Genomic DNA, 22,245 nt, shown 5'->3' on the forward strand with positions numbered 1-22,245 from the left:
AATAATTTGTAATTTGCCCCGTTTTCGGCACAAGTTTGTAATTGTGATAACACAAAGGATATCAGTTGTATTGAGTAAGTGCTATTGTGTATTGAATCGTAAAAGATGAGGAAGTTTGCTTATTTAATAAGCAATAGGATGTGGTTTTGAGATTACGGAAAAATCTCAAAATTGATGTATTTAAATTAGGTATGTGATGGAGAATGTGGTCCATGCGGATTATTTGGAAAAAAGATCTAAAATAGTAAGTTTTTACTAGAATAGTAAGTTTTAAAAATAGTAATTTTTAGCTAAAGTTGGCGCTTGAATCATTCATTAAAGTTTGAAAGTTAAAATAGATGCTTAAACTTTTAAACCCGTTTATTAGTTAAAGCCAGAGGAGTAAAACCTGACAAAAACCCGCTACATTTATAAACCCTCTAAGCATGAGAATATAGATGCAGTTCCAGTATAAGAGGACAACATTAATAGAGGCAAAATACTGAACAGGAGGTATAGGATCTACAACTGTGTTATTGATTAATCAATTTCTGAAAGAAGCTACTTTAAAATAAACCTTACAGCCGCAAACAAGACATTTTGAGGTCTGCTATAGCCTTTAATGCCAAAAGATGGTGGATATTATTGAGGCCAAATTTGCCTGATTAAACAGTTCGTAGCAACAAATTGTTAGCAAGGAGTGACTCTGCCAAATAGTAACTGAAACTCTAAAATCGACGTTTTGAGTGGCCTTTTTAATAGTCGAAAGTGATTGGAGGGCAACTAGCCCCCCCCCCCGCCCAGCATTCCCCCAAACCCATCCAATCAAAATTTTGAGATAGCTATTTTGTACAGCGTAGTTGATTTCTAGATAGAAAATATGTTTGTGAGGAGGACACTCCCCCACAACCCTCAGGGCAAGGATCATAAGTTATGCCCTGGGGCATATAAGGTTTTTATAGAAGGTGTTGTCCTAGGACACTCCCCCACAACCCTCAGGGCAAGGATCATAAGGTATGCCCTGGGGCATATTTTTTTTTTTTTATAGAAGGCGTTGTCGTAGAAACTTCAAAACAGGCTCATTCGATTGGAAATTCAAAGGGCTAGTACCCTTTTAATAGTCGAAAGTAATTAGAGGGCAACTAGCCCCCTCTCCCCGCGCCCATCATTCCCCTAAACACATCCAATCAAAATTTTGAGATAGCCATTTTGTTTAGCGTAGTTGATTTCCAGATAGAAAATATGTTGTTGAGGAGTAAACTCCCCACAACCCCCAAGGTCAGGGTTGTAAGTTATGCCCTGAGGACTTATAAGGTATTTATAGAAGACGTTGTCGTAGAAACTTCAAAAAATGCTCAGTCGATTGGAAATTCAAAGAGCTAGTGCCCTTTTTAATAGTCGAAAGTGATTGGAGGGCAAATAGCCCCCCCCCCACGCTCATTATTTCCCCAAACACATCCAATCAAAATTTTGAGAAAGCCATTTTGTTCAGCGCAGTTGATTTCCAGAAAGAAAATATGTTTTTGAGGAGGAAACTCCCCCACAGCCCTCAGGGCAACGGTTTTAAGTTATAACCTGGGGGCATATAAGGTTTTTAAAGAAGGCGTTGTCGTAGAAACTTCAAAAAAAGCTCATTCGATTGGAAATTTAAAGGGCTAGTGCTCTTTTTGATAGTCGAAAGTGATTGGAGGGCAAATAGCCCCCCCACACCTATCATTCCGACAAACAGATCCAATAAGAATTTTGAGATAGCCATTTTGTTTTGCGTAATTGATTTCCAGATAGAAAATATATTTTTGAGGAGGACACTCCTCCACAACCCTCAGGGCAAGGATTATAAGTTATGCACTGGAGGCATATAAGGTTTTTGTTGAAATCTTTGTCGTAGAAACTTGAAAAGGGCTCATTCGATTTGAAATTCAAAGGGATAGTACCCTTTTCAATAGTCGAAAGTGACTTAAGGACAACTAACCCCCCTCTTACGCCCACCATTTTCCAAAACACATCCAATCGAAATGTTTAAATATCCATTTTATTCAACGTAGTTGAAAATTTTGGAAATTAGGTCTTTAAGGATGACAACTCCTCCCCCCACAGCCCTCAGGGCAAGGGTTGTAAGTTATGCCCTGGGGCATATAAAGTTTTTATTGAAAGCGTTATTATAGAAACTTCAAAAGGGCTCATTCAATTGGAAATTGAAAGGGCTACTGCCTTTTTTAATAGTTGAAAGTGATTGGATAGCGACCAGCACCCCTCTCACGCCCACCATTTTCCAAACACATCCAATCCAGATTTTGAGATATCCATTTCGTTCAACGTAGTTGAAAGTTCTGGAAATTAGGTATTTTAGGATGGTAACCCCTTCAGAGCCCTCAGTGCAAGGGTTGTAAGTTAAGCCCTGGGGGCATATAAGGTTTATATAGAAAGTTGTTATATAAGTCATAGGCAGCACGATCGCGCTGCCTAAGTAAAGAACGGGGACACTCGAGAACAAGACAAGAAACGGGGACTAAGTAAAGAGGACGACACTCCCCCACAACCCTCAGGGCAAGGGTTTTAAGTTATGCTTTGGGGGCATATAAGAACGATGTTGGCACAATGTATTATTTATAAATTTTTTCCTTTTGAGCAGGGCACTTCGTATCGAAGAAGATGTCGTAGAAACTTCGAAAAGCACTCATTCAATTAGAAATTGGAGTGGCTTGTGCGTTTTTAATATTTTAACGTAGTTGAAAGTTCTGGAAATTCGGTCTTAGAGGATGGCAACCACTCTAACAGACCTTAGGGTAAGGGTTGTAATTTATGCCCTGGGGGGCATATAAGGTGTTTATAGAAAGCGTTATCGTTTCCAAAAGGGCTCATTCGATTGGAAATCGAAAGGCCTAGTGCCCATTTTAATAGTCAAAAGTGATTGGAAGGCTTAACAGTTTTATAGTAAAGATCGAAGTGGGTATAATGTATTATTTTTTGTTGTTGTTGTTGTTTAGACCAGAGCACTTCGTATCGAAGGAGTTGTCGTGGGAACTTCGAAAAGGGCTCCTTCGATTGAAAATAGAAAGGGCTGATGCCCTTTTTAATAGTCAAAAGAGATTTGAGGGCAACTAATCCCCCTTCCAATCCCACTCTCCCACGCCCATCCTCCGACGCCAACCCTCCCATTTCTGCTCTTAAAATTTAACCAAATCAAAATAGCGTAAGTGCATCCAAGCTATCAAAGAAAGTAAACCGATTTTTTTGCGAATGGTATCAAGTTTTCTATTTCAGGTCAACTAGAGGAGGTATGAAACTAAATTAAACAGTACTATTTGTGTCAGAAGTACATCAGGAGATATGAAACTAAATTAAACAGTACTATTTGTGTCCAGATTTTTAAAAGGGTGTATGTTTTTTAAAATAGCTGAAAATTTTTCTCCAGCATATAAATAGCAGGCCAAACTATAAAGTCCTAAAAAACGAATAGATTTAAAATATTATTTTCTTTTTCCCTGAAAAGACTATGTCAATATAAAACAAACAGAAATTATTTTAAAAACTTTTTCCACAAAATAAGTTTTTCAAAGAAAAGTAAAGAACTCTTAAACAAAAACTGAGCAAAAATAAAATCAAATAATCTACCAAGCGTGAAACTACCACAAATCAGCATCGATAAATAGATGAAACCCAAAAGAAACATAAATTACAATAAATAACCGAGTCAAATTCAAAACGAGCAGAAATTAACATAAGTTTGGCCCAAAACCCCTATGCCTTCCCAAGGCCAGAGCAAAATTTGCACTTACTGAAAAAAATATAAATGTTTTTACTTTTATAACTATAATAGAGCAAATCATATTAAGACACTGATTACTAAATATAAGTATATTTATATTAAACTGACAATGCACAGTCATTTGTATTTTTTTCAGTAAAATGCAAAATATGTTCTGGCCTTGGGAAGGCATAGGGGTATTGAGCCCAACTTATGTTAATATCTGCTCGTTTTGAGTTGGACTCGGTTATTTATTGTAATTTCTGTTCGTTTTGGGTTTCATTTATTTATCGATGCTGATTTGTGGTAGTTTCACGCTTGATAGATTATTTGATTTTATTTTTGCTCATTTTTTTGTCTAATGGAGTTCTTTACTTTTCTTTGAAAAACTTATTTTGTGAAAAAAGATTTTAAAATTAATACATAAAAATAATTGGCTTTTTATGCTGGTTCCAATTCCAAATATATACAATTCAGTAAGTTCAATGTTACCCATCAAATGCTACGAGCCTGAGAAATTTTGCCTGAATTCCGAAAAAGCGGAAATGCCCCAAAAAGTCGAGCGATCTTAATGAAAAACAACATCAGATTCATCATATCAGAGTACACAACTGTAGAGGTTTGAAGCTCCTATCTTCAAAATGTGGAATTGTGTATTTTTTGCCAGAAGAAAGATCACGGATGTGTGTTTATTTGATTTTTACCCAGTGATGCTCATATTGAACCAATGGTCCTAGAGGATCGGTACAGGGCTTTTCGAACAGAAATCAAAAACTCTAGTCCCCTTTTTCAGCGACCAAAAATATTGGAGGGCAACTAGCCCACCTCCCGCGTCCCCTTCTTCCCCAAAGACATCCCGTGAGAATTTTAAGATAGTCATTCAATTTAGCATAGTTGAAAAGTCCAGTAACTATGTCTATGGGGATGAAATGCTCCCCCATAGTCCCTGGGGACAAGGGTGTAAGCTACGCAGTATTCCTGCTGTTTAAAGATAGTATTTGTTATTGGGAGATATACGTTTTTTTTTCTTGGGGGGGGGGCCACAGGGAAAATTTTACTTGGAAGGAGGGAAGTTTCCAGGTAATTTCCCAGGAGGACTTCTATCCGAAGGGGGAGTAGGGAAGAGGATTTCCTAGCATAATTTAAAACAGCTGAGATACTCATTTGATTCAGCATACAGTTGACATAGTCATTTGATTCAGCATACCGTTGAGATAGCTATTTAATTCAGCATAGTTGAAAAATCCAACAACTATGCCTTTGGGGATGACATAGTCCCTGGGGAAAGGGTTTTAAGTTACGGAATTTTCCTATTGTTCACGTATAGTATTTGTTATCCGGAAATATTCGGAATTTTTTCGGGGATGATTTTCTATGGGACGGGGGACTTTCCTTGGGGAGAATTTTCTTGGGGGGGGGGGCGGGGAATTTCAACTTAGATGGATAGGGAGGAGGATTTTCTAGCATAGTTTAGAACAGTTAGAAATTAAAAAAAGTTTTTTCAACTGAAAGTAAGGAGCAAAATTGGAACTTAAAAGGAACAGAAATTATTCCGTAAACGAGGGCTCTCCTTAACCCTCGTTCTTCACACTAAAGTTTGACTTTTTATCACCTTTATTTAACAAAGGCTGCACAAACACAAGGGCCTTTGAATTTGAATGTAAATTATCTTTAAAGAGCTTTAATTTAGGGAGGAGGGCATAAGATCGTTATAATTGCAAACCTAGGCCAGGGCGAGAGGCCCCTCCCATTTTGCACGAGCCTGATATACAATCACGTTCAAAGCACGAAATGTCATCTTTATTGTCACAGCGGTAATGTAGCCATCAACACCTTGAAATCATATAATTTTTAGACACTAAAAGGAGTATTTGGTGTGTATTAGCAAGCCCATACCCACCATTTTGGTTGGGACACAGGAGGGCCTGAATTTAGAAGAGGGCGTTTTTAGGCAACATTATAGTAAAAAAGTACATTTCTTACATTGATTTTCCCTAGGGGTGGGGGCCAACTTGGTACACCCTATTTTTCAGCTGTGCATGTTATTAGTATGGTAACGATTAATGTACCTATTTACATAACCGAAAGTGCGTCACTGCATAGAAGGAAACATGTTAATGAAGACGTAATGAAGTGAAATATTATGAAAGCGTTCATTCAATCGTATTCATCAAGCAATTCAACATTTCTTTGTTTTTTTTTTAGCCTAATTATATGGTGATTAGGGGCCAAATTAACCACAAACTTAAAAAAAAGAAGATCAAAGTGCGCAATTATATAGGGAAATTCCAACCGGAGAATTTAAAAATGTTTTTTTTTTCTACAATTGTGCATGGCTATCCTAGTAATTGTAGGTTATCCTATATTTTACCTTAATTTCATTTTTTTTTATCCTGAGCTAGTTTTTCCATCCTGTGTCTTTCTTGTTTTTTCATTTTTCGAAACATCTGCTATTTCTCCTGTGTATGTTTTTATTGGCCTCAATCCAGTAAAAAAAAATTTGCCAAATCCTTTGTAGTTTTATTTTGTCATAAATGACCAATTTAGTCTTGAGAATAATGCTTGTTTCTCTGCACATTTAATTGTAATATGTTTAGTCTATGTGCACTTCAATTTGCCCCAAATTAGTATAAAATTAACCTTATTATGGAAAAAATTTAATTATTTTCCCTTTAATTAGAAGTTTCTAAGTTCATGGAAGAAATACTGGGCTGTTTTGGAGTGGAGTCAGCTTTTGTTCTTCAGAAATAAGGAAACACACATAAATAGAGGCCAGTGTCTGGAAAAGATCGACATTAAGAGGGTCAAATATTTTGACAGCGATCAGTCAGGGAACAGGATTATAATTAAGAGCATCGACGGGAATATTTTCCTTGTAAGTCCTATTAAATTTTTATTGTATTTCATCTTAATGAAAAATGAATTTGAGGATGAAATGAGTAGCAGTAATGAATAAATTTGCAGCTATAAACTTTATACAGAAATATTTAGGCCTACTTATTCTGTTCTATACCTTTCAAACACGAATAATATAGAAAAAATCGTGTGTATTAAGAAAAGCAAGAAGAAAAGAATACAGGATTGGACATTGCTTTCCCTACTGATTATATATATATATATATATATATATATATATATATATATATATATATATATATATATATATATATATATATATATATATATATATATATATATATATATGTACTTATATTATATGTACTTGTCTTCTAACCGCAGACAATTTGAGCCTTTTCTTCGTGTCATGACGTCACCACGGGTTCGATACATTTGCCCTGGGAGAAATGCAAATTCTTTCTAAAAGCTCCGACCTATTTAGATCGTTCTTGTGGCCAGAAATGTCAATTTGCCAGTTTTAACTAGAAAAAAAACTATGTAGCCGATTTCTAGGTCGAGCCCCGGCATGGCTACGCGACAGGCTTATGTATATTGATTCTCATTACCACTTATCTTGTAACCGCAAACAATGTGAGCCTCTTCTTGGTGTCATGGCGTCACCATATGTTTGATACTGCCACCATTGGAAAAATACACATTTTCCCTTAAAGTTGTGACTTGTTTAGATCGTTTTAGTGGCCAGAAATGTCAGTATGCCATCTTTCCATGGGAAAATGGAGTGCTCCCTAGGGGACACATAGAACGTTAAAGGGTCCCCATGATTTGTATCAACAGTTGCGTAGTTTATGGCATCTTTGTAGATTTTTACTGGGTTTTGTGCCACATTTTGTTGGCGTTGTTCTTCTAACGTAATATTTCCTTCTATTTCACTTTCATTTTTGGCTTGTTCTGATTTTTGCCGTTGCTTGTCTTCTAACAGCACAATTTTGTTTTTCACTCCATTTTTGACACGTACTGATACTCACTTTTTCGTGATTCCTTGTAATTCTCTCTGCCGCTTATCTGTTCACGAAATATTTCCTTGTCCTCGCTGTGGTATATCTTCTACCCTTATTTTTTTTTTTTTTGGTCCTTCACTTTTGTTTTTGAGTAGTTTTAATTCTTGCTGCCGCTTATCTTTTAATCGTATGTTTATTTTTTCTTCAATTTTGTTTTTGACTCGTTGTAATTGTTGCTGACAGAAGTATTCTGACTGTATTATACGATATTTGTTCTTCATTTTCGTTTATCATTATTTTAGACATATATTCAATACCCTTTACCTTAGCTACTCGGATTGGTCATGTCACGATTGATGGTCTAGGTTGTTTATTTATCCTCTAGGCGTTATGAAACTACTTAAAATGCCTTTTGTAAATAGACTAATTACACTTGGTTTTTTATATTGAGCCATGTTCCTTTTGTAATGTTTCATGCGTCATGGATGCAATTCCGGTAATTCGATTTCATTAGTTCATTTTGTTGTGTTGAAGACTGTAAGCTTACTGGTGTTTTTTCTGTCGAATCTCTTTATATGCTATTAATTATAAAAAAATCATTTTCGACAAAATAAGTTTCAAGGAAAAGTAAAATACTCCATTAAACCAAAAATAAGCAAAAATAGAATCAAGTAATCTACCAAGCGTAAAACTACCACAAATCAGCATCAATAAATAAATGAAACCCAAAACGAACACAAATTACAATAAATAACCGAGTCAAACTCAAAACGAGCAGAAATTAACATGAGTAGGGCTGATAACCCTTTGCCTTCTCAAGACAAGAACATAATTTGCACTTTACTGAAAAAATACAAATGAATGTGCATTGTCAGTTTAATATACATATACTGATATTTATTAATCAAAATGTTAATATTATTTGATTTATTAAAGTTATATAAGTGAAAACATTTAATTTTTTCAGTAAAGTTGCGGTAGTTGTTGCGTACAGTAGTTGCGTACAGTAGTTGTGTACAGTAGCTGCGGTGGTAGTAGGAGAAGTTGTAGCAGTAGTAGTCCTGCATTAGCAGTAGTAGTAACAGCAGTAGCAGCAGTATTAATAGCGGTAGTAGCATCGACATCTTGCCTTTTGATCAGTTGAACATCCCTTTCAAGATGCCCTAGAAGGTTCATCTTGGCACGGTAAAACGTTTCAAAAATATTGCTGATTTGCACTTCTGACCCCCTTTTGACGTTCTTTTCATGTTAATACTCTTACAAGCTATTACAATTGAATTAGTAGTTCTAGTGGTTTAGCTGCAGGCAGTATTAGTAAAAGTAGCAGTGGGAGTAGTGTTAGTAGTGACAAGCATATATTACCTTTTTGTCAATTGATCTTCCCCTTTAAGTATTCTCTGAAACTTACAACTTAATACCCAAATCTTTCTTGAGATACGCCCTTTTGACAATCTGCATGCACATAGTGTGTTTTGTTCAAACTCCCCCTCGATATTCTGTCAAATTTTCAACTTCATACGCTTGGTCTTAATTGTACTAGTATCAAGCGTGCAAATATTGCCTTTTTGGTCAATTGATCATCTGCCTTACCATTTCCTGAAAGTTAACATCATTTTTTTTAGTTCAACATTCCTTTAAAGGCCCACCTTAATACCCTTCGTATTATAGGAAAGTAGTAGTCAAAATTGCATACATTTTCTCAATAACATATACTATATGTAAACCATGAACAAATTGCCTAACTTACAGTCCTTGTCCTGAGGCCTTGGGGCGGAGGGGTTGACATCCCCAAACGCATAATTACTGAACCTTTCAACAGTGCTGAAAAAAACAGGTGTCTCAGAACTTTGTTTGGGTGTTTGGTTTTGGGATATAATGGGCGGAGGGGAGGAGCTGGCTGCTCTCAAATCACTTTTGACTCTTAAAAAGGGCACTATAACTTCCAATTTCAAATCAAATGAACCCCATATGAAGTTTAGACGACAACCCATTCCATAGAAACCTTATATGCCCCCACGGCTTAACTTACCATCCTTGCCCTAGGGCTCTGGGTTTTTTTTCAACCCTGAAGTCATTGTTATATGTTCTTTGGACTATTTGTTTTAGAATGGATATCTCACAATTAAAATCAGATGCGTTTCATGAAAGAGGGGTAGTTAGGGGACGCTAGTTGACCTCCATCACTTTTGACTATTAAAGGGGAACTTTAAAATCCAATTTTCAATCAAATGAGCCACCTCTGAAGTTTATGCAACCATCCCTTCCATAAAAACTATAAATTCCAGCGCGGCATAACTTACAACCCTTGCCCCCAGGCTCTGGTGGTTTGTATCAATCCCAAAAGCCTTGTTATATGATCTTTGGACTACTTTGAATTAAATAGTTATCTCAATATTTCTATTGTATGCATTTTGGAAAAGACAACGTTAGGAGGGGGTAGCTGCCCTCTGATTTACTTTGACTCTTAAAATGAGCACTAAAATTTCTGATGACCTTTCCAATGAGACCCCTCTGAAGTATATACGACCACCCTCTCTATAAAAACCTTGTATGCTCCGAGGGCATAACTTAAAACCATTGCTCTGAGGGCCGTGGGGTGGTTGTCATCCTCAAAGACATAATGTCCAGACCCTTCAACTACGCTGAACAAAATTGCTATCTCAAAATTTTGATTGGATATGTTGGGGGAAATGATGGGTGTAGAGGGGGGCCTGTTTGCTCTCAAATCAGTTTTGACTCTTAAAAAAGGCACTATAACTTCCGATTTTCAAATCAAATGAGCCCCAGGTGAAGTTTGTGCAAACAGCCATTCCATAAAACCTTATATATACCCCAGGGCATAACTTACAACCCTTGCCCCAGGGCTCTGAGGTGTTGTGTCAATCCTACAGGCATTGTTATATGTTTTTTGGACTATTTTGATCAAAATGGCTATTCTCACAATTTAAATTAGATGCGTTTGGTGAAAAAGGGCAGTCGGGGGGAGGGGGGGCTAGTTGATCTCCATCACTTTTGAATCTTAAAAGGGAACTATAACTTCCAATTGTCAACCAAATGAGACTCCTCTAAAGCTTATACAACCCATCCCTTCTATAAAAAAAACCTTAAATGCCCCCGGGCATAACTTACAACCCTTGCCCTGAGGGTTGTGACTATGGGGGAGTTGTCATCATCAAAGGCATAATTTCTGGACCTTTCAACTACGTTGAACAAAATGGCCATCTCAAAATTTTGATTGGATGTATTTGGAGAAATGGTGGGCGTGGGAGGGGGATTAGTCACCCTCCAATTACTTTCAACTATTAGAAAGGGCACTAGTCCTTTCAGTTTCCAGTCGAATGAGCTCTTTTTGAAGTTTCTACGACAACTCCTTCGATACGAACTGCCCAGGTCTAAAACCAAAAAAATAATAATAATAATACATTGTGCCAAAATTGTTCTTTACTTAGGCAATGCTGCAATGAAGTCATTGCAATACTGATGTATATAAAAAATAATGTAACTCACATAATTTTTTTTATCCAGAATTAAGGCTCTTAATGAATTTTTCTCAAATTTATATATATGTAGATATAGATATATTTCCTATGTATATATATATATATATATATATATATATATATATATATATATATATATATATATATATATATATATATATATATATATATATATATATATATATATATATATATATATATATATATATATATATATATATATATATATATATATATATATATATATATATATATATATATATATATATATATATATATATATATATATATATATATATATATATATATATATATATATATATATATATATATACAAATATTATTTAGATTTTTTTAGAGATTAATAGGAATTTACCTTAAAAATAATAATTTCTTAGATTGATGAAATGTTGGGCGTGGAAGGGGTATTAGTTGCCTTCCAATCACCTTTGACTAGTATAAAGGGCACAAGCCCTTCCAATTTCCAATTGAATGAGCCCTTTTCCAAGTTTTTATGACAATTCCTTCGATACGAAGTTCCCTGGTCTAAAACCAACAAAAAAAAGAAGATAATACATTGTGCCAACGTCGTTCTGTACTTAGGTAGTGCTATTGCGCTGCCTATTATTATAACTGCAATATCTGAAAAATGGTTGGGGGATGGAGTCAAAACTGTCAGGCACCATTAAGAAAAGGCAAGGAGACTTCAAATTCTGTTATGGGGGAGGGGAAAGGGGCTAAAAAATTTCTCCCGTCGAATAAAATATTTTTGCACTATAAGCTCCTATATGACTTATATTCTATACACGGTTAAGTAGCGAGGTAAGTCCAAAGACATCATGCGTGGGAACCGCTTGGGGTATCAAACTGTGAAGATCAGGGGCTGTTGAAGGAGTAGGAGAGCAAGTAGACTTTCAATTGTGACTATAGGAAGAGGAAAGAGCTGAATCAGCTTGAGAAATTAAGTTGAAACTTTCTGGAACTTTTTTCGGAATACAACACATGGAAAATATTAACGTATGAAATTAGCCATAGAAGGGCTAATTGTCTCTAATCTGCCAAAAATTTTTGGTACCTTAAGGGTCTTTGGCACTAGAATCTATTTACGGTGGATTAGCAATCATAGGCAGCGCAATAGCGGTGCCTAAGTAAAGAACGACGTTGGCACAATGTATTATTTGTTTTTTTTCTTTTTTTTTCTTTAGAACAGGGCACTTCGCATCGAAAGAGTTGTCGTAGAAACTTTCAAAAGGGCTCATTCGATTGGAAATTGGAAGGGCCTGTGCCCTTTTTAATAGTCGAAAGTGATTGGAGGGCAACTAACATCCCTTCTACGCCCACCATTTCCCCAAACACATCCAATCAAAATTTTGAGATAGCCATTTTGTTCAACGTAGCTGAAATGTCTAGAAATTATGTCTTTGAGGATGACAAATTCCCCCAGCTCTCAGGGCAAGGGTTGTGAGTTATGCCCTAGGGACATAAAAGGTTCTTACAGAAAGTGTTGTCGTAGAAACTTCAAATAGAGCTCATTCAATAGGAAATTGAAACGGCTAGTGGCCTTTTTAACAGTCGAAAATGATTGGAGGGCAATTAACCCCCCTCCTACGCCCACCCTTTCCTCAAACACATCCAATCGAAATTTTTAGATAATCATTTTGTTGATTATAATTAAAATGTCCAGAAATTATATCTTTGAGGATGAAAAATCCCCCCAGCCCTCAGGGCAAGGGTTGTGAGTTATGCCCTAGGGACATAAAAGGTTCTTACAGAAAGTGTTATCGTAGAACTTTCAAATAGAGCTCATTCAATAGGAAATTTAAACGGCTAGTGTGCTTTTTAACAGTCGAAAATGATTGGAGCCTCATTCGATTGGAAATTCAAAGGGCTCTTTTTGATAGTCAAAAGTGATTGGAGGGCAACTAACCCCCATCCCGCGCCCACCCATTCCCCAAACACATCCAATCGAAATTTTGAACTTTGAACATTAACTTTACTCAATTTAAACATACAAAAAAAACCAAACACCAGGATCTGATCAATGATCCTTGGGCCTAAATGTAGTCCACGGAGAACTCGAATATTAATATAAATACTATCACTTTTTATTGAAAAACAACAAATTGACAAACAAATAAACTTAGAAAAAAAAAGAAGACGGATCAATGATCTATAGGGCGTTAATGTAATACCTGGAGAACACAAATATTCATAAAAATAATATCAATAGTTATTGAAAAGCAACAAATTTACAAACAAACTTTGAAAAAAAAAAAAAAAAAACGAAAAAAGGCACTGTACACTACATAAAAAAGATAACCATTTTGTTCATTGTAGTTAAAAGGTCCGGAAATTATGTCTTTGAGGATGACAACCCCCTCCCACTGCTCTCAGGGCGAAGGTTGTAAGTTACGCCCTGGGGGCATATAAGGTTTTTTATAGACAGCGTTGTCGTAGAAACATCAAAAAGGGCTCATTCGATTCGAATTTGAGAGGGGTAGTACCCCTTTTGATAGTTAAAATTAATCGGACGGCAAATGCCCCCCCGCCCTTTATTTCTCCAAACACTTCCGATCAAAATTTTGATATAGCCGTTTGGTCAAATGTAGTTGAAGACAACCCCCCACAGCCGTTAGGACAAGGGTTTTAAGTTAAGTCCTTAGGGCATATAAGGTTTTTATAGATAGCGTTGTCGTACAAAGTTCAAAAATGGGTCATTCGATTGGAAATTGAGAGGACTAGCTCCTTTGTTATCAGTCGAAAGTGATCGGAGGGCAAATTCCCCCGCCCCACCACGCCCATTATTTCCTAAAACACTTCCAATCAAAATATTTAGATAGTCATTTTGTTCAACGTAATTCAAAGCTCTGGAAATTATGTCTTTCAGGAAGACAAATCTCCCTCCCACCAGCCCTCAGGGCAAGGGTTGTAAGTTATGCCCTGGGGGCATAAAAGGATTTTTATAGCAAACACGGTCATATAAACTTCGTAGGGGGCTCATTGGATTGGTAATCCAAGTATCATAATAGTAGGGGTAGTAGTAGGAACAGTAGTAGCGGCAATAGTGTATTATTAGTAGCAGTAACAGTAGTCGCAGCAGTATTAATAGCAGTAGTAGCAGGTACATTTTGCCTTTTTGTCAAATGAATATCCCACTCATGATACCCCTGAAGTTCCCTCTTGAGACGATAATCCGTTCTGAAATTGTTGATACACCCGTATTATCAATCTATACGCACATAATATGCTTTGATCTAGTTCAACTTTCCCCTCAACGTTTCCTCGGAAGTTTGTTTCAAGATCCTCAGCCTTAATACTACTGGCTACAGAAATAGTAGTTTTAGTGATAGCAGTGGTAGCAGTAGTTGTCGTAGCAGTAGAAGTAGTGGTAGTTGTAGTAGTAGTAGTAGTAGCGGGTAAATATTGCCTTTTTGGTCAATTGATCATCTCCCTGATCAATTCCCGAAAGTTAACATCATTTTATTTAGTTCAAGATTCCTTGAAGGACTCATCTTAATGCCCTTCGCATTTTGGGAAAGTAGAAGTGAACGATGCATACCTTTTCTCAATAACATATACTATATGTAAACAATGAAAAAAGTGCCTAACTTACAGCCCTTATCATGAGGCCTCGGGACGGAGGGATTGACATCCCCAAACGCATAATTACTGAACCTTTCAATAATGCTGAAAAAAAAAATAGGTGTCTCGGAGCTTTGTTTGGGTGTTTGGTTTTGGGATATGATGGGCAGGGGGGAGCTAATTGCTCTCAAATCAGTTTTGACTCTTAAAAAGGGTATTATAAATTCCAATTTCAAACCAAATGAGCTCCATCTGAAGTTTATACGACAACCTATTCCATAGAAACCTTATATGCCTCCTCGGCTTAACTTACCGTCCTTGCCCTAGGGCTCTGGGGGGGGGGTTATCAAACCTGAAGGCATTGTTATATGTTCTTTGGACTATTTTTTTTAGAATGGATATCTCGCAATTTCAAACAGATGCATTTCACGAAAGAGGGGTATTTAGGGGGGGGCTAGTTGACCTCCATCACTTGTGACTCTTAAAGGGGAACTAGAACTTCCAAATTTCAATCAAATGAGCCACCTCTAAATTCTATACAACCATTTCTTCCATAAAAACCTTAAATTCCCGGGGGACATAATTTACAACCCTTGCCCCCAGGCTCTGACGGTTTGTAACAACCCAAAAAGCCTTGTTATATTATTTTTGGACTATTTTGAATTAAATGGCTATCTCAATATTTCAATTGTCTGCATTTCGGGAAAATAAGACGTGTAGGGGGGGGGCGAGCTGCCCACTGATTACTTTGATTCTTAAAAAGGGCACTAACACTTCTGATTACCTTTCCAACGAGACCCCTCTGACGTATTTACGACCATCCTCTCTATAAAAATCTTGTATGCTCCGAGGGCATAACTTAAAACCATTGTTCTGAGAGCTGTGGGGTTGTTGATATCCTCAAAGACGTGACGTCCGGGCCCTTCAACTACGCTGAACAAAATTGTTATCTCAATATTTTGATTGGATATGTTGGGGGAAATGTTGGGCGTAGATGTGGGGCTGGTTGCTCTCAAATCAGTTTTGACTCTTAAAAAAGGCACTATAACTTCAGATTTTCAAATCGCCCCAGCTGAAGTTTATACAAACATCCATTCAATAAAACCTTATATACCCCCAGAGCATATCTTACAACCCTTGCCCTAGGGCTCTGGGGGGTTGTGTCAATCCTATAAGCATTGTTATATGTTCTTTGGACTATTTTGATCAAAATGGCTATCTCACAATTTAAATCAGATGCGTTTGGTGAAAAAGGGTAGTCGGGGGGGGGGGCTAGTTGATTTCCATCACTTTTGACTCTGAAAAGGGAACTATAACTTCCAATATTCAACCAAATGAGACTCCTCTAAAGTTTATACAACCGATCCCTTCTATAAAAAAAAACTTAAATGCCTCCAGGCATAACTTACAACCCCTGACCCCAGGCTCTGGGGGTTTGTTTCAACCCCAAAAGCCTTGTTATATGATCATTGGACCATTTTGAATAACATTGCTCTCTTAAAATTTCCATTGGATGCATTTACGACGTGTGTGAAGGGGGGGGGGTAGCTGCCCTCCAATCACTATGAATCTTCAAAAGTGCACTACAACTTCTGATTATGAATCCAATGAGCCCCCTTTGAAGTTTATACCATCACCCTTTCTATATAAACCTTATATGCCCCCAGGGCATAACTTACAACCCTTGCCCTGAGGGCTGTGGGGAGTTGCCATCCTCAACGACATAATTTCCGGACCTGTCAATTACGTTGAATAAAATGGCCATCTCAAAATTTTGATTGGATGTGTTTGGGAAATGGTGGGCGTGAGAGGGGAACTAGTCGCCCTCCAATTACTTTCGACTATTAGAAAGAACACTAGCCCTTTCAATTTCCAGTCGAATGAGCTCGTTTTGAAGTTTCTAAGACAACTCCTTCGATACTAAGTGCCCTGGTCTAAAACCAAAAAAAAACAAAAAAACAATAATAATAATAGTACATTGTGCCAAAATCGTTCTTTACTTAGGCAGCGCTGCAATGAAGTCATTGCAATACTGATATACATAAAAAATGACGCAACCCATATAATTTTTTTTCAAAATTAAGGCTTTTAATGAATTTTCTCAAACTTCTGACCTGTCTATATCGTTTTTATAAGCCAGAAAATCCTAGGATACAAATTTTCCATAAAAAATATGGAGCTGTTTTCGAGAAAAAAATGCATAAAAACATAATTATTGCTCGCCTATAAAGATAGTATATATATGTATATATATATATGCACACACACATATATTACTTAGATTTTTTTAGAGATTAATCCAAACTTACCTTAAAATAATAATTTATTAGACCACACTGCTTTTCTATTTACAAAATTAAGAGAGAAAAAAGGGTATAATGTGAATAAGACAGTGGAACAAAACAAAAGAAAAAAACATCAACAAAACTTTAAATAAGAAAAAAATTCAAATATTTCAATTTCACATCCGGGAGCCTTTATCAACAGAAAAAAAAAGGAAGGAAAAAGAGTTAACAAAAAAAACAAAAAAAAACAGATCGTCTAAAGAAAAAGACAAACAACACACAAGAGGAAAAAGGAAAAACAAACAAATGAGTTCTATTTATTATCATTACTTTTATTATTTATTTATTACTACTTATAGCGAGTTCTATCATTATTTATCATTATTAATTAAAAAACTTTTTCCACAAAATAAGTTTTTTAAAAATAGTAAAGAACTCCATTAAACCAAAAATGAACCAAAATAGAATCAAATAATCTACCAATGATTCAACTACCACAAATCAGTATCAATAAATAAATGAAACCCAAAATAAACAGAAATTAAAATAAATAGCAGAGTCAAACTCAAAACGAGCGTAAATTAATATGAGTAGGGTTCTAACCCCATGAAAAAAAATGTGTACTGTCAGTTTAATATAAATATGCTGATATTTATTCCTTAAAATCTCAATTAATTTCGATTACTTATAATTATAAAAGTGAAAACATTTAAAAGATTTTTTTCTATTTGGAAATACACTGCGTTGAATAAAATGGCTACCTCAAAATTTTGATTGGATGTGTTTGGTGAAATGGTGGGGGTGGAAGGGGTGTTAGTTGCCTTCCAATCACTTTTGACTATTAAAAAGGGCACAAGCCCTTCCGATTTCCAACAAAAAAATATGTATATATTGTGCCAACATCGTTCTTTACTTAGGCAGCGCTATTACGCTGCCTATGATTATAATTGAAATATCTAGGAAATTGATGGGAGATGGAATCGAAACTTTCAGGCACCATTAAGAAAAGGCAAGGAAACTTGAAATTCTGTTATGGGTTAGGGGGAAGGGGCTAAAAAAATGTATCCCACCCAACAAAATATTTTTGCACTATAAATTCTTATCAAACAAATACAACTTAAAAACAATAGGGAAATTTTTTTCTTCAAGACAGTGCAATTTATACTAGTGAATATTTCGGCCCTATGTCCAAGGGCCGTCTTCAGCACAACATTAAATAAAAAAATATATATATAAAACCACTTACATTAAAATACGAAGTTTAAAAAACCGCTTTTAAAAAACCTTTAAAAATAGCCTAGTATCCTTACTTCAACGAAGTTCAACCAGGACTTCTGGTTCGAAGGTTCAACCTTCGAACCTTCGGACTCCTGGTTGAACGAGAGTTCAACCAGGACAGTTCAACCTGGTTGAACTTCGTTGAAGTAAGGATACTAGGGCTATTTTTAAAGGTTTTTTAAAAGCGGTTTTTTAAACTTCGTATTTTAATGTAAGTGGTTTTTATATATATATTTTTTTATTTAATGTTGTGCTGAAGACGGCCCTTGGACATAGGGCCGAAATATTCACTGGTATAAATTGCACTGTCTTGAAGAAAAAATTTCCCTATTGTTTTTAAGTTGTATTTGTTTGATATGGAAAGGCAGTGTGGTCTTCGTCAATATTTGCGTTTAAATTCTTATATGACTTATATTCTATACACGTTTAAGTAGCGAGGTAAACCCAAAGACATCATACGTGAGAACAGCTAGGAGTCTCAAATTGTAAGTATCAAGGGCTGTTGAGGGAGTAGAGGATCAAGTAGTCTTTCAATTGTGACTAGGGGAAGTGGAAAGAGCTGAATCAGCTTGAGAAATTCAGTTGAAACTTTCTGGAACATTTATTTGGAATCCAACACATGGAAAAATATTAACGTATGAAATTGGCCATAGAAGGGCTAATTGTCTCTAATCTGCCAAAAGTTTTTGGTACCTTAAGGGTCTTTGGCACTAGAATCTATTTACGGTTGAGTAGCAATCATAGGCAGCGCAATAGCGCTGCCTAAGTAAAGAACGATGTTGGCACAATATATTATTTTTTTTTCTTTTAGACCAGGGCACTTCACATCGAAGGAGTTGTCGTATAAACTTCGAAAAGGGCTCATTCGATGGAAACTGGAAGGGCTTGTGCCCTTTTTAATAGTCACAAGTGATTGGAGGGCAACTTTGTTCAAGATAGCCATTTTGTTCAACGTAGCAGAAAGGTTCAGAAATTATGTCGTTGAGGATGACAAATCCCCCCAGCCCTCAGGGCAAGGGTTGTGAGTTATGCCCTAGGAACATACAAGGTTTTTATAGAAAGCGTTGTCTCAGAAACTTCAAATAGGGCTCATTCAATAGGAAATTGAAATGGCTAGTGTCCTTTTTAACAGTAGAAAATGATTGGAGGGCAACTAACATCCCTTCTACGCCCACCATTTCCCCAAGCACATCCAATCAAAATTTTGAGATAGCTATTTTGTTCAATGTAGCTGAAAAGTTTAGAAATTATGTCTTTGAGGAAGACAAATCCCCCCAGCCCTTAGGGCAAGGGTTGTGAGTTATCCCCTGGGGCTACCACCCTCAGGTTGAAGGTTGTAAGTTACACCCTGGGGGCATATAAGGTTTTTATAGACAGTGTTGTCGTAGAGACATCTCAAATTCGATTGGAATTTGAGAGTGCTAGTGCCCCTTTTGATAGTTGAAAGTAATCGGACGGCGAATGCCCCCCGCCCTTCATTTCTCCAAACACTTCCGATCAAAATTTTGATATAGCCATTTGGTTGAAAGCAGTTGAAAAGTCTGGAAATTATGTCTTTGAATATGGTAACCCCCCACAGCCGTCAGGACATGCTTTTAAGTTATGCCCTTGGGACATATAAGGTTTTTCTTATAGAAAGCGTTGTCTTAGAAATTTCAAAAAGAGCTCATTCGATTGGAAATTGAGAGGACTAGCTCCTTTGTTATCAGTCGAAAGTGATCGGAGGGCAAATTCCCCCATCACCACGCCCGTCATTTCCTGAAACACTTCTAATCAAAATTTTTAGATAGTCATTTTGTTCAACGTAGTTGAAACTTCCGGAAATTATGTCTTTCAGGCTGACAAATTGACAAATCTCCCACCCCCAGCCCTCAGGGCAAGGGTTGTAAGTTATGCCCTGGGGACACAATAGGTTTTTTATAGAAAGCGTGGTCATATAAACTTCGTAGGGGGCATTGGATTGGTAATCAGAAGCTCTAATGCCATTTTTAAGAGTCAAAGTGATCTGAGGGCAGGTAACCCCCCCCCCAATCCCACACACACATACGTAGTATTGTCCCGATAATGCATCTAATAGAAATTTTGAGATAGCCATTTTATTCAAAATAGTCTAAATATATTATATAATAAGGCTTTTGGGGCTGAAAAAACCCCCAGAGCCTGGGGGCAAGGGTTGCAAGTTATGACCCCGGGGCATTTAATATTTTTATGGCAGGGATGGTTGTATAACCTTTAAAGAAGGCTCATTTGGTTGAAAATGGAAAGTTCTAGTTCCCCTTTAAGAGTCAAAAGTGATGGAGGGCAGCAAGTCCCCCCCAACTAACCCCCTTCACCAACCGAATCTGATTAAAATTGTGAGATAGCGATTTTGCTCAAAATAGTCCAAAGATCACATGACAATGCCTCTAGGGTTGACACAACCCCCCTGTGCCATGGGGATAAGGTTGTGTCACATCCTGGGGGCATATAAGGTTTGTATAGAAAGCGTGGTCGTATACAATTATTAGGGGGCTCATCGGATTGGTGATCAGAAGCTCTAGTGCCATTTTTAAGAGTCAAAGTGATCAAAAGGCAGCTACCCCCCGCCCACACACACACGCGTAGTATTTTCCCAATATGCATCTTATCGAAATTTTGAGATAACCATTTTATTCAAAATAGTCCAACTATCATATAACAAAGCCTTTGGGGTTGAAACAAACCCCCAGAGTATGGGGACAAGGGTTGTAAGTTGTGCCCCGGGGTATTTAGGGTTTTTATGGAAGGTATGGTTGTATAAACTTTAGAGAAGGCTTATTTGGTTGAAAATGAGAAGTTCTAGTTCCCCTTTAAGAGTCAAAAGTGATGGAGGGCAGCAAGCCCCCCCCCCCAACTAACCCCCTTCACCAGACAAATCTGATTAAAATTTTGAGATAGCGATTTTGCCCAAAATAGTCAAAAGAACATATAACAATGCCTCTAGGGTTGACACAACCCCCCAGTGCCCTGGGGATAAGGTTGTAAGTCGTGCCTTGGGGGCATAGAAGGTTTTTACAGTTATGGGTGGCCGTTTAAACTTCACATGGGGCTCACTTGATTTGAAATTACAAGTTATGTTACCCTTTTTAAGACTCAAAAGTGATTTGAGAGTAACCAGCCCCCACCCTCACTTGTCATTTCCCCAAAGAGGTCCGATTAAAATTTGGAGATAGCAAATTTGTTCATTGTAGTCGAAGGGTCCGGAAATTATGTCTTTGAGGAAGACAATCCCGCCCCCACAGCTCTCAGGGCAAGGGTTGTAAGTTATACCCCGGGGGCATATAAGGTTCTTATAGAATAGGGGTGGTCACATACACTTCGGAGGGGACTCATTGCATTGGTGATATGACTTTCTAGTACAATTTTAAGAGTCAAAGGGATCTGAGGGCAGCTATACCCCCCCTCAACCCGTCTTTAGGTTGATATAAACCACCAGAGCCTAATGGCGAGGGTTTTCATTATGCCCCTGGGGCATTTGAGGTTCTTATAGAAAGGATGGTTGTATAAACTTTAGAGGTGGCTCATTTGGTTGAAATTGGAAGTTCTAGTTTCCTTTTAAGGGTCAGTAGTGAGGGATGTCAATTAGCCCCCCCCCCCTCCAACCACCTTCTTTTCACCAAATGTATATGATTGAAACTGTGCGATGACAAAAATATTCCAAAGAACAAAAAACAATGCATCCTAAGTTGGAACATCCCCCAGAGACCTGGGGCAAGGGCTTTAAGTTATGCCCTGGGGGCACATAAGTTTCTTATGGAATGGGTGGCCGTATTAAATTCAGATGGATCTTATTAGATTTTAAATTGGAAGTTATAGTGTCCTTTTTAAGAGTCAAAGTGATTTGAGAGACCCCCCCCCCACACACCCACCATTTTCCATTACAAACATCCAAACAAAGTTTTGAGAAATAAATTTTTTTTATAGGTTTGGCGAGAAAGAGTTATCTCTTCTTGGGTCCAAATTAGCGGAAAATTCGTGGAGCTTGCTTGATAATGATA

The 22,245-nt window shown here is 37.0% G+C and overlaps 1 protein-coding gene across 2 annotated transcripts in view; it reads left to right on the top strand.

Annotated features, from left to right (window-relative positions):
- The first annotated feature begins 223 nt into the window (after positions 1 to 223).
- The window catches only part of LOC148940195 (uncharacterized), a 37,062-nt gene continuing 15,040 nt past the window's right edge, over positions 224 to 22,245 (top strand). The window contains exons 1-2 of one of the 2 annotated variants that reach the window (XM_089106502.1): positions 224 to 244; positions 6,411 to 6,602. The gene's annotated coding sequence lies outside the window, so the exon portion shown is untranslated. Of the gene's footprint in view, positions 245 to 6,407; positions 6,603 to 22,245 lie in introns of both variants that reach the window. The other variant, XM_089106501.1, reaches the window with a different exon arrangement.

This window comes from Artemia sp. Qi Xiang Cuo, chromosome 20 (assembly GCF_049724085.1).
Source record: "Artemia sp. Qi Xiang Cuo chromosome 20, ASM4972408v1, whole genome shotgun sequence".
Lineage (NCBI taxonomy): Eukaryota > Metazoa > Arthropoda > Branchiopoda > Anostraca > Artemiidae > Artemia > Artemia sp. Qi Xiang Cuo.